Consider the following 16,491-nt stretch of genomic DNA (forward strand, 5'->3'; position numbering starts at 1 on the left):
TCAAATGCAGTTAAAGTTATTTGTTCTCACATGAAAAATATTGTTAATTTACAAGAATTATTTGAAAATTACATTAAGAACATGGAAAATGAAGATCGCCGCTTATTCGAGATTGATGATAGGGAAGCATTTTACAAAATGTTAATTAGAAAAATGGTACATGCAAGAGTAGAGGCCTTTTCACATCATATAACTAATTAAAGGTAGATGCAAGGAAAGGGCTTTCAAAAGGAGGAACAATGCTTCGAGATGATATTTATAGAATTGAACTCAGCCAGAAAAAGAAATCTGAAGACGCTTAAAAAAAAAACGCTTAAAACTAATAAGAGCGGTCCAAAGCCTAACAGTTCCTATCAAAACAAAAATTCCAAGAAGAAACTAGAAAACATGGAAGATTCTAAGTCAAAAACTGTGATCAAAAGTTCAAAAACAAAACGTTTAAATCCCAAATACAAACTTAACCAAAGTAAACCATGTGATACTATGGAATTTGCTCCCTCTAGTCCCATTCGTCCTAAATGGGTTATCAAACCAAGAAAGCTTTTAAGTTTATAAAAAGTTTAATTGTATTCAAAATTGTGATAGCTAGAACATGACACAATAAAATCTCATTTTAAATTTTAATTCAATTATTTTTCTGTAAAACCATGTCTGCAACCGCTAATGGAGCTGTTCGGTAATCACCATGAGAAAAATGTTTACCATGAACGTCATTTTTTAACAAAAATGCCCGTCTTGCCGTTGCAAAGTTAATTCCCGATAGCTTTCCGGCTGCACTAAACTTAATTTGGCTGAAAAGCGTCTCAACGGCACTGCCATTTATCCTACCAGGACACAAGAAATAACCTGGATTATCTGTCAAATAATCTGTACAGAGGTTTCGGAAGCCAAAGTACATAATGCGCAACAAATCCCACGTCTAAACAGTTAAATAATTACACGATTAATTAATTTTATCATAGACATGTTAAAAAACATTTAAATACCAAATCCTCTATCTGCCACGATAAGAAATTCGACTGTTTGAAGTCAGGGTCATCTAAAATGCACATTTTAGAAATAATTTTGATTAAGATCGTGGTGAGAACTAGGCTTACCTTCAATCCAGTCAAGCCAAGAAGAAAAGTTATTTAAGCCATGATCAATTCTTTCTAAAACAGGGTGGTCTAAACGCCATAAGCTAAACCTTTGAAGGATTCCTCTTTCGAATATTTCGTTGCAAGCTTTAAGATAATCGTGTACTGCTAAAACTTCCGGAGCATCAACAGGCGCCTTGATTAATATATTCTTGCCATCTGAATCTCTTTTGCTGCTAGTTGGTTTCGCATACAACGAAAGAGCCATTATCATTTCCTCTTGCTGGAACAATTTATATATTCCAAATTTAATTATCGATTGACCAATTTTGTTTAACGTTTGAATTTGCATACCTGCATTATCTTGGCAGGTTTAACGTTTAATTTCGTCCAGGAGTCCCTCTCAACAGGACTCTTTTGTAGACCCTTGACTAGCTTTGGCAAATTCTTTTTCATCCGTTCAACCTCCCTCTTATAGTGCTTTTCAATGACATTCCAGCCGAAACACACCTCAGATGCAGTTTTAAAAGTTCGCGCTCCTTCACGATAACGATCGGCCCTCTCCTTCTCCCGAAATTCAGGCCCTTGCCTTCGCTGCACCATACTGGTACTCCCCTTTTCCCTAAACCCCCTGATAGTTTTACAAGCGTATGCTCGTTCCACTGCCACCCCAAGCTCGCTAATGTTAACGTTATGAGGAGCAACGGCCTACCAGAAGTAACGCCATTTCGCTGGGAAGAAAAGGTCTTCCTCCTCCTCTAGTAATGGCGAAAAGTCCAACGCGACTGAGAAACCGGACGGGATCGATTTGTGGGCCTCCGCCATATTGGCCCTCTCTTTCTCCCGAAATTGAGAGTCTTTCCTTCGTTCCGCCATATTGGCCCTCTCTTTCTCCCGAAATTGAGATACTTCCCATCGTTCCGAAATATTGGCCCTGTTCACGACCATGTTTTTTAACTAATGTTTTTAGCAAGCTATGTAAAAAAGGCGATTTCCTTGTAATCTAATAATAGGCTAACATGTTTTTTACTATTGAAAATTTATTGTATAAATAAGCAAACCTTTGGAAGAAAAAGTCAGTTGTTATTGTTGTTTTATCGGAATTAGACGATGTAGTAAAATACGTGAATAAAACTGTTATTATATTTAAATTATTTAGTTAGAGTACTTCGTATGTCGTATTTCGGATTGTATGCGCGTTCATTTTCTGGTCCGTCGAGCCGGATCTCGTAAACATCAGTGAGCAGCTACAACTCATCTGGGAGAACTGGCCGCAATTCATGCGTATAGAAGCAGTCTGATTGGAACATAAGTACTGAACTCAAGCACGAGTCATGGACGTCTTATAGAATAAACGTCGGGCTATCAACGGGCAAATAACCAGGTTAGAAGGTATCCGCGTCACTCATACAACTCAACCGCTTGGGGATCTTGCTGTCAAGACATAGGACGGACAAGGTCTTAACCGAATTAGAAAACGTACAAGAGGTCGTCGTAGAAATATGTACAGTGATGCAAATGAAAAGGAATACAACGACCTTATTACACGGGCGGAAGAGCTAAGCATGTTCTTCACTGGACTACTTATCGCACATCAGAGAGTAGCTCCACAACCCATAACAGCACAAACAACAGCGGACATAAAAATTCCGAAAATGGAGCTTCCAGCATTCAGTGGTAATTATACAGAGTGGTTTACATTCCATGACCTCTTTACGGCCACAGTTCACAATTCATCGTTGTCGGGAGCTCAAAAACTACAATACTTGAAATCGTCCCTCCGTGGTGAGGCAGCCGTCCTCGTTCAATCATTTTTGACAACCGATGCCAATTACAACGAAGCATGGAGCATTTTATTGGGTCGATACAACAACACCAGAGAGATCATCGATGCACAGATCAAGAGACTGTTTCACCAACCCAGTATCAAGGACGAGTCGGCAACAGCGATTCGGGGTCTACTTGACACCACGACCGAGTGCATCCGCTCTCTACGAGTACTCAATGAGCTGGTCCAACATTGGGATGTCATACTTCTTCATATAGTCAAAGAGAAACTCGACTCAGAATCAAGGAAGCAGTGGAAATTGTCTCTTACAACTACCACAAGACCAACCTTCAATGAGCTTACAATTTTTCTCGAGCAACGAGCCCGGGCACTATTGGCCTCAGCCTCTACCCCTGCGCATAAGTCCAAGGCCGTCCCAATAAGCAACCAACGGAAGAGCACAATCACACATCATGGCGCAGTTAAAGATACTTGTATCATATGCGGAGGATCACATGCCATTTATAGATGTGAGTCATTGATCAAATCGACTATCGACGACAGATGGAAAATTGTTAAGGAGCATTCGTTGTGCTACAATTGCCTGCGAAACGATCATCAGTTCCAGAATTGTAAATCCGGAAATTGTCGAAAATGCCTGATGAAACACAACACGCTCCTGCATCGAACCATTAATTCGTCACAAGAATCTGAACGACCAACAACTGAAGTTAAAAGCCACACCTCTTTTGCTAGACTATCACACCCGAATTGGAACGTCTTCCTTCTTAAATCTGAAACCCAAACGTCACCAAGAAGAGAATCTCAAATGGAGGCATTTGAGAAAAAAGGGTCAGAGAGCACTTTTCTCATTTACATGCTGTAACTAGATGTGGTTATGATAAGGCGGCGTTTAAAGTAATTACAGAGAATCAACATCTTACAAATACGTTGAGAGTTTTTAAAGAAAATATTAAGTCACAAATAGCTGGGAAACGATTTAATCCCGAACAGTGGCGATGGGTTCACTATCGCTAAAGTGAAAGACCCATTCACACCACTTTGCTTTCCTTTTTTTCAGATTTTAGGATAGTAATCTTTCAGTGACCATTTTTAAAGATGGGGTCGATAACTTGGAAATAATTATTTTTATGGTGTTTAATACGTTCATGAAAATCTTTTACTCAGTAATGAAATATTGAAAAAATTTATATATCGGTAACATATTTGCATTTCACGCAGTTATTTCCCAAGATGGCGCCCAAACTATCAGCAGCACGTCTTCAATGTTCAAGTGTGATGTTTAGACGGTCTTCAACAATAAATTTACCAATTTTCATAATTTTTGAAAAGTATTCTGTATCTAAATGACATTCCCAGCGGCCATTTTCCAACATGGCGGCCAGACTATCTTATGATATTTTACTATGAGGTTCACACAGCGTTCATTATAATATCTATAATTTTCCAACAACGTGGTGAAATAAACTATACCTAGCATTCACGGCGGCCATTTACCAATATGACGACCAAACTATCAAACAAAGAGCTGTGAAATTTTACTATGATGTTCACGTGGTAACATTCATAATATGAACCAATTTTCGTAATTTTTGAAGAAGAATGTGGAATACATTGATGCTGGCATTCCTGGCGGCCATTTTCCAAGATGGCGGCGAAAGCTCGCGCTCTACAGCAGGGGACTTTTAGTATATTTTTTGTTGGGACAAATGTTCTAGGTCAAGCCTTTTTTAGCCTATCTGTCCTGGCCTATAAAAGGAAAGCACTATTTCAGTGACTAAGCTCGCCAGCCGGCTCGCGAGTCAGAGTGGCTCGATGCCTGTCGGCTCGTCTCGACAATAAAAACGCTCGCTCGTTAATTGATCGAGCCGCCAAATTGGTGGCTCGGCTTGAACTCGGCTCGCTCGTCACGAGCCCGAGCTGGCTCAAGCTCGTGAACAGTAAGATTGAAGCAATTTTTAGTAACGTAGGCTTGCGTGCAAGAGACATTTATCTCCAATATTTTCAGAAACTTTGACTTCTTTGAGAAGCCATAGTAGCAGAACAACTGAACAGTGTGCTATTTAACATAAACCAAAATTAATATCATTTAAAAAAAATCGTGTTATAAACACCTTTAAAAAACTCAGCCTCAATTTACAATTGCTACGTAGTCAAAAATTAAGAAAACATGTTATTGATCCAATGACTAGCAATGGGTTTCATCTTTCATATGGAATTTGAATTTAAAAAATGGAAATGTAAAATGATTTTGAATGAAAGAATCTATACAGTTCTGTTCGTTATTATTTCCCTTGAAAAGTTTTCGCTAACGTTAAATCAGCGGATGTTTCATCATTAACGTGTAAAAATTATCTCTACAGCTTAATGGTATGAACCAGCTAAAGATAACAATGTAGTATTTGATTGATCTACTAGTAAGATTATAATTAATTTGATTACAGAGATAGTTTATGGAGCAAAATAGGTGGCATGACTAAAATACAGGTGTAACAGAGAAAGTTTATTGAGCAAAATAGTTGGCATGACTAAAATACAGGTGTAACAGAGATAGTTTATGGAGCAAAATAGGTGGCATGACTAAAATACAGGTGTAACAGAGAAAGTTTATGGAGCAAAATAGGTGGCATGACTAAAATACAGGTGTAACAGAGATAGTTTATTGAACAAAATAGGTGGCATGACTAAAATACAGGTGTAACAGAGATAGTTTATTGAGCAAAATAGGTGGCATGACTAAAATACAGGTGTAACAGAGATAGTTTATTGAACAAAATAGGTGGCATGACTAAAATACAGGTGTAACAGAGATAGTTTATGGAGCAAAATAGGTGGCATGACTAAAATACAGGTGTAACAGAGAAAGTTTATGGAGCAAAATAGGTGGCATGACTAAAATACAGGTGTAACAGAGAAAGTTTATTGAGCAAAATAGGTGGCATGACTAAAATACAGGTGTAACAGAGATAGTTTATTGAGCAAAATAGGTGGCATGACTAAAATACAGGTGTAACAGAGAAAGTTTATGGAGCAAAATAGGTGGCATGACTAAAATACAGGTGTAACAGAGAAAGTTTATTGAGCAAAATAGGTGGCATGACTAAAATACAGGTGTAACAGAGATAGTTTATTGAGCAAAATAGGTGGCATGACTAAAATACAGGTGTAACAGAGAACGTTTATGGAGCAAAATAGGTGGCATGACTAAAATACAGTTGTAACAGAGATAGTTTATGGAGCAATATAGGTGGCATGACTAAAATACAGGTGTAAGTTGCAGATATAGTTCATGGAGCAAAATAGGTGGCATGACTAAAATTCAGGGGTAACAGAACTTATTTGACGTTCGGTAATTAATGTTTGGACGCTTGAGAATTGGATGTTGAGAAATGCTCTGAAAATAATATTGTGGGAAGACATATAGTTCAATTCAAAGTGGATATTTATATCCGATGAGAATGGTTTGAATTATAATAATATATATATACAGGTTAAATTAATCGCAAGTTCTTATGACATGAAAATATTTTACGACGTGGATAATTTTAACGTATTTCCCTCTTTCTCGGCTTTACACTGCAATAATAATTGGATTGATATTGGGAATGTACGGAAACTTATTTCGTTTTACTTTAATGTTATAAAAACACAATATATAAATTAACTAATAATAATAAACTAAATTAACTAATAATAATAAACTAAATAAACTAATAATAATAAACTAAATAAACTAATAATAATAAACTAAATAAACTAATAATAAACTAAATAAACTAATAATAAACTAAATACTTTGTTCCACGTGTTATTATGTTCGATATGATATTGAGTCTTACAGAAACTTTGTGAAAATACACATGTACACTATGCATTACGTGATATAGGGAATATTTACAAAAAAGGATTTTTAAATTACACGGGAACTGGGGGTAAAGTTTAAATTTATACGTTAAAAGTAATATTACAAGCGAGGGTATTTTAAGATTTTGAATTCAACGTCTGTTTCACCGAATATTAGGGGACGTTTAACGGCGTGGTAAATATTTTTAAATGTTTCTTTACAAATGGTTTCCGTAAAAATAGTGAATAAGGGGGTAGTGTAACAATTGTTACACCAATTGTTACCCTTATCCAGAACGATATTGTCGTAAATATCGTCCCTGTCTATAATTGAATGATATTTCACACGGGCCACTTGATCAAAGTCTTTCTCAATATTCATATCGATATCATAATAACACGTGGAACAAAGTTTTAATATACGTTTTGAATCGTTTTCGTGACACCTTAAACAATGTGGGTTTTTTTTGGGGCATGAAAAAACATTTTCTAATTTAAAATAGTCTTTTACAACGTGATTACCGTTACACCAATCGGGAATATTGTACGGTAATTGTGAGGGGCGCGTCATAACATAATTGTATTGTAGAAATGAAAGTTTATAATGTGCTTTAACTTGAGTATCGAAAACATCTTGTGCCGAAAGATAGTTTAAAATGTTTGAATCGAGACACTGACCGGCGGTAGCGAGTGAATCTTCAAGTGCTGTAGCGATATGACTGGGCAAACAACCCGAATAAAGATCATGCCGAGAAGCGAGTTCATACTCGTATAGTATATTAAAAGTTTCGCGCGACGCTACTTTAGCCAAGGTATACAGAGAAGGTACATTCGATAAAGACATGACTATTGTTATGGCGGGGAGAATTTAATAGTTTGTAGATCTGAATACAGTAACTTATTGCTAGTAGTGAACTTGGTTATCCAGCAGATATACTTTTCGTAACGGGGGAAAGAATCATATTATATTAATAAATCCACGGTACTATAGTCATCAACCGAATATACCGTCAAGTATCATTGGTTCGCTCGTTAACGTATCTGCCTTTAAACTCGTTGTTCTATGAAGTACGAGTTCGAATCCCCTTATCGAGAGTCCTTAACAAGCGAACCAACGTTACTTTTGTAAAGGATATATTTTGCTCCTTTATAACAGTTGTTTTTATAAAACAAGGACAAGGTTGGTTGATGTCAAAGATAATTCGAAATATACGTATAACGAATAGGTTGGTTCGCTATACCTCAAGGTGAATAATATAGCGCCTATACCTAGTTGAAAAATATATTTTGCTCCTTTATAACTAACAGTTGTTTTTATAAAGCAAAGACAAGGTTGTTTGGCGTTAAATATAACAATTTGCGATAACATATTTCTATAAAAAGGTGAGTATCTTATATTTTTAAAATGGACTAAAAAATTTAGTAAAAGGGAAATAGTTATTTTATACAGCGAATCAAAGTAAGAGACACGCTCTTGTGACCGAAATGGAAGAAGAAAATATAATAGAATCTCCGAGAAAAAAAAACAAAAAATAGAAGACGTTAAAGTAACGTCTTTACAAGATACCGCTATAAAAAATTTGATGCATGTTTTTAAATAATACACTACAATGGCGGTAATGGCTGGTAATGGACTATATTTTTCTTGGTGTTGTTGACTAAATTATTGTTTTAAATGCTGTTCGTTTACAAAATATAAGGGTATGCATTGTTATAATTTAAAAAATATGCCTTTGTTTTGTGGGAAAATGAAGTCGAACTGTGCCCGAAGTCGAAAAGGATTTACACCGAGGCTTATGACGAAGAAAGTCCTCTGTAGACTGTAGTAAGTAGTAAAGAAAGATTTTATTGTTTCTGTTATTTACTTATTGTTTGGTTCTGTAAGATAAGTATCAGGCAACAGAGGCACGCTAGTAAATGATTGGAACATGAAATGAGGCACCATCCCATAGCGAAGGTATTTCGTCATTCATTGGCCATGACCAAGATAATTGGGTTTTCATACAAATATGATTGCCTAATCCTTATGGGTCATGAAAGCCTGATTCGATATGCTTATAATATATATTCCATGACTGTCACAGCCATCTTCCCTGGCACTTGGTACCATGAACTGTAACTATTTTATAATCAAAGCACCAACAGCGAAATAAATACTTCTACCTTTTAATAAGCAACTATTGCATTAATGTTCAACTGGTAAATAATGTTGCACACATGTCTAACAAATAGAAATATTCATATGCTCTTCTTTTATTATAGATTTGTGGTAATGACAATGGAGAATTATCTAGGGTGGGCACTTCCTATAAGGATATCTGCCAACATTGAAGTGTTGTAATCAACTTGCATATTAAGGTATTAACACTTTTTTTAGTTGAGCATGCTTTACTCTAAGGCATCCCTTTAAAGAAAAGGCTGGCATAGTTGTTGCAAGTATAAACTACCAACGAGTATGTGATTTGCGCCTATACAAATATGAGGTGAGCTCTTTAAAGGTTTGGATAAGATAAACAAATCAAACTTAACTAATTATTATTATGGTAATAAAGAATCAATTATAGGAAAATAAGTAATGGAGAGGAACCAATGTCGAGACTGAACGATGAGCTGTTACTAAAAACAGTTTAGCAACATTATTTAAATAAAACTTGAGTTTATTTTGACTTTATCACATAGGATTCTCGATGTAAATTAGTTTCTTATTTTCAATATCTATAAGACCATTTTATTAGACGGCCACTAAATGCACATCTATGGTATTATTATCTGATGTAGGCAAATGTATGAGTCTGTTGGAATGGTATTTGGATGAAGGAGGACTGGCATTCATGTGCTTATTTTCTTGAGCATTATTGTTTATGAATTACCATTATAAGATTGTATTAATGGAAATCATGTATCGAACCTAAAATCCTATAAAAGGGAAAAAGGCTTATTGATCATCTTTGTTGCAGTTTTAAAAGAAGATTCTCCATATTTGTATTTCCAATTGCACATTTCAGCAATTCAAGAAGCATTACTGAAACAAATGATTTAAAATGACCTTCATTTTGCATATTCTATTCTAAAAACGTACGTGTTTCAAATTAAACTTTAATTATTGATTTATTCGCTACTACCCCTTTATTGTTAATTCACAATTAAACGTAGTAAAATGTGTTATGTCCACTGCGTCATTTAACGAAGAGTCAATTAAAACATGTGCCACTATAGGAACTAGTAAGCCTATTGGTGATTCTATGGCTATTTTTTTTATCTTTATTTGAAGTGATCCGTCTTTAATGTTTCGAGCACCCCTATGTATTTAAGGGAAGATGCCACGCAAAAATGAATTAAGACAATAAAACTGTAACATTTGAGTGGGTAGGAAACAGGGAGTCAACATATTCTTGTGTTTCATTATTATTTCTCCCACAGTTCCTTAAAAGTTGGACATTTACTAACTACATATTTACATACATTGCAGGAGAATATCCGAATTCGAGTATAAGATAGCTAACAATTTATGGCATGCTGACAAATGTCCAGTTTAAAACTGGGAATAAAGGTACATTTTAGGAGTTCATGGACGTAACTGTTTCGGCCTCCAGTTTTACCGCTCACCATTGTAGACGCAGTCTTCTTTCATATATCGCCTTTCAAGATGCTCAATATCTTCTTGATCTCTTCCAACCAACAATCTTCCTCATTGACATCATTTAAACTATCTGTGTTCCCTGATGTTTTATCCAGTTATCCTTCCTCTGCTGTGTGGTGTTTTGACAGTGAATGAAGTTATTAAAGTACATTGTCCCTGTATTGCTATCTTTAATTTGCTAAAATAAACCTGTTAGTAACAGAAGAAAATGAAGAGAAATTCTTACTATAGAGGTCAAAAATAGTTCCCATTCGGGTTAATGTCAAACACGTCATTACCACAAATCTATAATAAAAGAATAGCATATGAATATTTCTATTTGTTAGACATGTGTGCAACATTATTTACCAGTTGAACATTACATGCAATAGTTGCTTTCTAAAAGGTACAAGAATTGCTTTCGCTGTTGGTGATTTGGTTATAAAATAGGTACGGTTGCCAAGTGCAAGGGAAGATGGCTGTGACAGTCATGGAATATATACTATAAGTATAACGAATCAGGCTTTCATGACCCATAAGGATTAGGCAATCATATTTGTATAAAAACACAATTATCTTGGTCAATGACGAAATACCTTCGCTATGGGATGGTGCCTCATTTCATGTTCCAATCGTTTACTAGCGTGTCTCTGTTGCTTGAGACTTATCTAACAGAACCAAACAATAAGTAAATAACAGAAACAATAAAATCTTTCTTTACTACTTACTAAAGTCTACAGAGGACTTTCTTCGTCATAAGCCTCGGTGTAAATCCTTTTCGACTTCAGGCAGAGTTAGACTTAATTTTCCCACAAAACAAAGGCATATTTTTTAAATTATAACAACGCAAACCCTTATATTTTGTAAACTAAAAGTATTTAAAACAATAATTAAGTTGTTTTTCTTTCTAAATTCAACAACACCAAGAACAATATAGTCCATTACCTGACATTACCGCCATTAGCAACGACGAAGTGTAGTCTGCTAAGTTCCGGTGGAAAAAGAAAGCGAAAAAAAACCGGTCAATTTACCGATTCATGATACTGAACGGTTTGCTGAATTCTAAAATTACTACTTTGAATTTGGTGTATATTTTGACACGTGTCAATGTCGTCTGCTCGAAAATTTCAACCTCTCACAAGTCTTAAATGAGTTTTGCCCCAAAACCGCCACCGCCAATGAAAAGCCCTAAGTTCGATCCTGACCGACCAATCAGCGAGCTTAAGTCTGGAGGAGGAGCATACTTTTTCTGCAGAATACGGCCCCAGAACGCTCTCTGAAGACACGAAATTACTATAAAATTGTTGTGAGCCCCATTGTCCACACACTTGATAAGACCTGGTTAGCGGAGCGGACGGACGAGACGGAACGGACTATGATGAGTTTTCAGCCGGAGCTGTACGGAGGAAAGGAAGACCACGAGGAGACTTACGAGCCCTGACCCTACTCCGGGAAGTAGTCCTGATACTTAGCCGAACAAGACACCTAAGCGATCGGCGTCACCGAACCAAAACCCGTCGTGCCACCTGAATACCCCTCGTCCCTCGACGCTAAAATTACCAAGTCCGGCCGTTACCAGATCCGGAGCGCCTCCCGTCCATCGGCGCCCATTATCAAGTTCGTTTGATATAAACAACGGTTGCCGCGGTATTAATTAGTAATCCGGCCGTGTTATATGTGCCCCGTTGTTGGTGCGCGTAAACTATCGCGCGCGCGTTTGAACAATCACGTTCAGCGTCCAAAACTAAAAGAAAAGGAACTGACGCGAAGAACAATAGATCCAGTTGAAAAGGACGTCTCTCTGTGACAAAGTTCGATAAGTACTTTTAAACCATTTGGTATCTACACTAAGCGTTAAATTAACGCCCTCGTATCCATTATGTTTAAGTTGCATGTTTTAAATTATTCGGCAATCTGTATAAATAGTAGTGTTTGATTATTATTAGTTTATCTAAATATTAGTAGTGTTTAAGTAACTTTAGTTAGTAGTTTACCTAACGTTAGGAGGTAGTATGAGTGTTAAATGATTAATAGAATATTATTAAATTATTTGTTTCTTGGCCAATCTCAATAACCTCTATTACTTTAAACCTACGTTCGTATAATTTTCCCCTAGACAGTATTTCGGACCTTAAGTTAAATAGTAAAATTCCCCTAGACACCTTTCGTATGTATCTCGCAACCCCCAATAGTGCACGATTAGCGAGTGCCCGGACAGTTTTAATTCTTTTGTAATGGGGATAATGGTTAACTAGTAAGAAAGTAGTGCATATCCTTATATCCATTAGCCCTAGTACCATTAGTATATTTTCCCTCTTTACAACATATTCGGCAGCCAGCTGCTAATATTTTGTTAGTGGAAAAAATGTCAAATTAACTTTAAAAAAATGAAAAACGATAGCGAAAAACGAGACTTGGCAGGAATGTAAATTTACTACTTTTTACCTCTCCGAGTGACGTATGTCACGGAGAGGTTCTAATTTCGACGTGTCTGTGTGTGTGTGTGTGTGTGTGTGGGTGGGGGTGTGTGTGTGTGTGTCTGTCTGTTGTTACACCCACGTGACCGCGTTCGCAGTTTGCAAATCGGAGCAAACGTGTTCTCAATTTCCGGAAATTTCGAAAATTGTATTACACTTACAGGCTATTACTCCATTGCCTGTCTAACATCACCAGCCTCTGGTCTTTGTCCATCCCACATGGACACCAGTCTGTACACACTGGCTTCTAATCACAATCATCTGCTGCTCTTTGTCCATCCCACATGGACACCAGTCTGTACACACTGGCTTCTAATCCCCACCCTCTTGTGGTCTTTGTCCATCCCACATGGACACCAGTCTGTACACCTGGCTTCTAACACCACCATCTTCTGGTCTTTGTTTTTGTCCATCCCACATGGACACCAGTCTGTACACATTGGTTTCTACACACCACCATCTTCTGGTCATTGTTTTTGTCCATCCCACATGGACACCAGTCTGCACACCTGGCTTCTACTCCATCATCATCGTTAAGGTTAAGACATACGCGGCGATCGGCCAGGGTTACGAGAAACGTCCGGCCTCCCTAAGGTGGGGCTTCCACCAAAGGTTCACGCAATTGCGCTGTTCTTATCCATGGCTGCGATTCGAAACCCTTATATACTACCTATTTTAGTAAGGCGAAGCAACCGGCGTATGCTTCATTTCAAACGCCAATATTAGTCAAGTCTCTCAAGAATGTTTAATTGTTCTTTTTTAAAACGATGTAACGTTCAATAAGGCGAATAACTAACGAAGAAAATATTAAATATTAATTATATTTATTTTAATATTTAAGATAATCTTGTTTCTCAATTCAAAATTAATACGGAAAGAGTTAAAAGCAGTCTATGTTTTTGTCTGTATGTGTCCGTCCGTTGTTACAGTAGTGCGCTGCGTTAGAAGTTCGTTTTGTTTTGATGTGTAAAGAAATCCAACACAACCATAATATTCCCTTTATCCTTAATATAAACTGAATATGTGGAAATATTTTTCGTAATTATGATGCATTTAGTACTTTTGTAGCTTTAAAGCTCTATTTCATTTTGATATTCCAAAGATTTTTTTTAATATTATTATTTAAAATGGATGTTTATATATTACTTAAGCTATACTACATCTGTTTATAGCATAATCCTTTCTAAAATCATAGTGAATACAAGCATAACGCTGCTATGTTGGTCAAATGACCTCTTATTTGTCAATAGGCCTAGTGAACCAAAAAGTAAAAGTTAGGGTTTGGTTTTCGTTTCTGTATGCAGAGACATTAACGGTTCAGAGTGAGCCGAAAGTTAAATACACTTTTAAATAATTAGGCTTAGATTTATAATCATGGTGGAAATCTGGGTCGCGTTCAGCAGAGCCTCGCGTTGCTGAACGCGGCCCAGGGATTTTGTTTTAGAATTTTGACGTCACGGTGCTTAGCGCTGAACTAGCGCTGTCTTCAAAGAAAATAGTCTGCTTTTTTGATAACGTGACGTAAAACGCGTAGTTCTCAGCTTGGCGAAAAAACCATGGAGGAATTAATACAAATAGCTCTATGGGACTATAGCTATTTAATTGGCGTGAAACCAGTTGATCACGCGAGAATTTTAAGAGATATGTTAGTTTCTAATTTTAATTATAAAAGTTGTTATCTATCTCTATAAATATGTTATCCTACAATTTTTGTTAAGCCTTGGTACCTTGCACGCTTTATTGCGCTAGCGTCATTTATAAAACGCCGATGACCCGTTTTTCCCCCATCGGATGATTTTAATGTGTACAAGTATATCATTATTGGATGTAAAATGTCGTCTGATTTACAGTAAATTTGCTATGCTTTGTATACTGCTTTAATATTTCATAAATTTTAACTTAAGAAACATTTCCATATCTGGGTAAATAAGTTTGTAAGTAGTCGTCTTGACTCGGAGAGGTAATATTTTGGTTTTCCCAACTTGTTCTAACTCAAGTCTACGAATAAATTAGTTTTATTTTCATTGAATAATTACCTTTAAATTAACGCTATGTCGAAAATAAAATTTACGGTTAAATATTCCCTAAAATAAACAGTTACCATGTACTTAGTTTTAAATTTTTAATATATTTAATTTTAATGGGTCCAGTAAATTTGAATGTGCCCAAAACGTAAACTTCGCATCTATGCAACATTTTGTATTCCATAACACCTTAAGCTAAAATCCTTTCGCCCGTAATAATCACATTAGTATAACATTTGGTTTTCGACGACCCCGTAATAACAAAAATTATTTACTAGTAAAATTCGCGTTTATACCCAAAGAACTCCAAAACCAAGTACCCTTGGTTTTTGTCCAATTAGACCTGAAATACCCGTACACAGTGAGAATATTCAAAAAATTATGACTTCGTCCGATCCGACCTAGTGACTACGGCAATAAAGTTACGGTCACGATGTTCTTGGCATTTGTAAATGAAACAGCTTTATTGTTATACAACTACAAAAGGGATTGATATGCCAAGGATCATATCCCATATCTTCAATTTATTAATATAAAAAGTGCCTTTGATAACAAAGCCTTGAAATCTAAATGATTAGTGGTCAAAATTGTTTGGCTGAAGTGATAAATATTCAAATTCTCAGTTTTAAAGGTATAAAAGATTTTTTATTTAAAAGCATTGCTTATATTCTTTATTCACCAAAATTTCATTTAGAAATAATATTTTCCTTATAACTTTATGCGGTTCCGTGTCCTCCCATTGAATCGAATCCCATTCGACCGAATTCCCAATCGACCGATTTTATCTGAAATATGATTTTAAATCCCGCCGTTTGTGCGGTTTCTGTCTATTGGGATTTTTATTAGGAATATTATTATTACTTATGAGGCTATATTAGTTAATTTAGTGATAGGAACTTTCGTCTCACGGTGGCGCAGTGGAAGAGTATCGGACTACCGTGCGACAGTCCTTGGATCGATTCCCCGAAAGAAAAAGTAAACTACGTAATAATAGTTTCATGCAATTGATTATTAATTTCATTTGAACTTAATTTCAGTTACGTTAGACAGTGTGGGAAACTATAAAGTAATAAAAAATACAATTGCAATAATGGCCTTTGAGTTTTTGAAATATTTTGCGTAAATTTTATTAAAATTAAGGTAATATTTTAGAGGGTTAAGGTTAGGTCAAATCAGATTAGATTGGGTTGGGTTAAGTTAGGTTGGGTTTGGTTAGGTTTGGTTTGGTTAGGTTAGGTTAGGTTAGGTTAGGTTAGGTTAGGGTTAGGGTTAGGTTGGGTTAGGTTGGTTTAGGTTGGTTTAGGTTAGGTTTGGTTAGGTTAGGATTGGAAATGGTAGTATAACCGATTTTCCATAATATTTTTATTTTCATTGAGGTCCTTGCATAATAAAAGCGTGCCTTTTCCAACAATTTATTTTTATAAAGATTCTGGAGAAATTAACGCTGCCTTTTTAAGTTCCTTGAACAATAAATATATGCCTTTTCCAAAATATTGATTGTTACCTCTCCGAGTGACGTATGTCACGGAGAGGTTCTAAAATCGACAGGCCTGTCTGTGTGTGTGTGAGGGTGGGTGTGGGGGTGTGTGTGTCTGTGTGTCTGTCCGTTGTTACACCCACGTGACCGCGTTCGCAGTTTGCGTATCGGAGCAAACGTGTTCCC

General features: G+C 36.3%; 1 long non-coding RNA gene across 2 annotated transcripts; it reads left to right on the forward strand.

The window, feature by feature from the left end:
• Nucleotides 1-8,988: 8,988 nt before the first annotated feature.
• Nucleotides 8,989-9,553, forward strand: LOC149666784 (uncharacterized). 2 transcript variants are annotated; one of them, XR_016368248.1, is made up of 4 exons: nucleotides 8,989-9,066; nucleotides 9,121-9,191; nucleotides 9,261-9,397; nucleotides 9,487-9,531. It is a non-coding gene; the product is annotated as an uncharacterized LOC149666784 (long non-coding RNA). The 2 variants fall into 2 exon arrangements; XR_016368247.1 differs by having other exon boundaries at nucleotides 9,261-9,553.
• The last annotated feature ends 6,938 nt before the right edge of the window (nucleotides 9,554-16,491 follow it).

This window comes from Phalangium opilio, unplaced genomic scaffold, assembly GCF_054372755.1.
Source record: "Phalangium opilio isolate 3A_F unplaced genomic scaffold, DU_Popi_V2 ptg000060l_1, whole genome shotgun sequence".
Lineage (NCBI taxonomy): Eukaryota > Metazoa > Arthropoda > Arachnida > Opiliones > Phalangiidae > Phalangium > Phalangium opilio.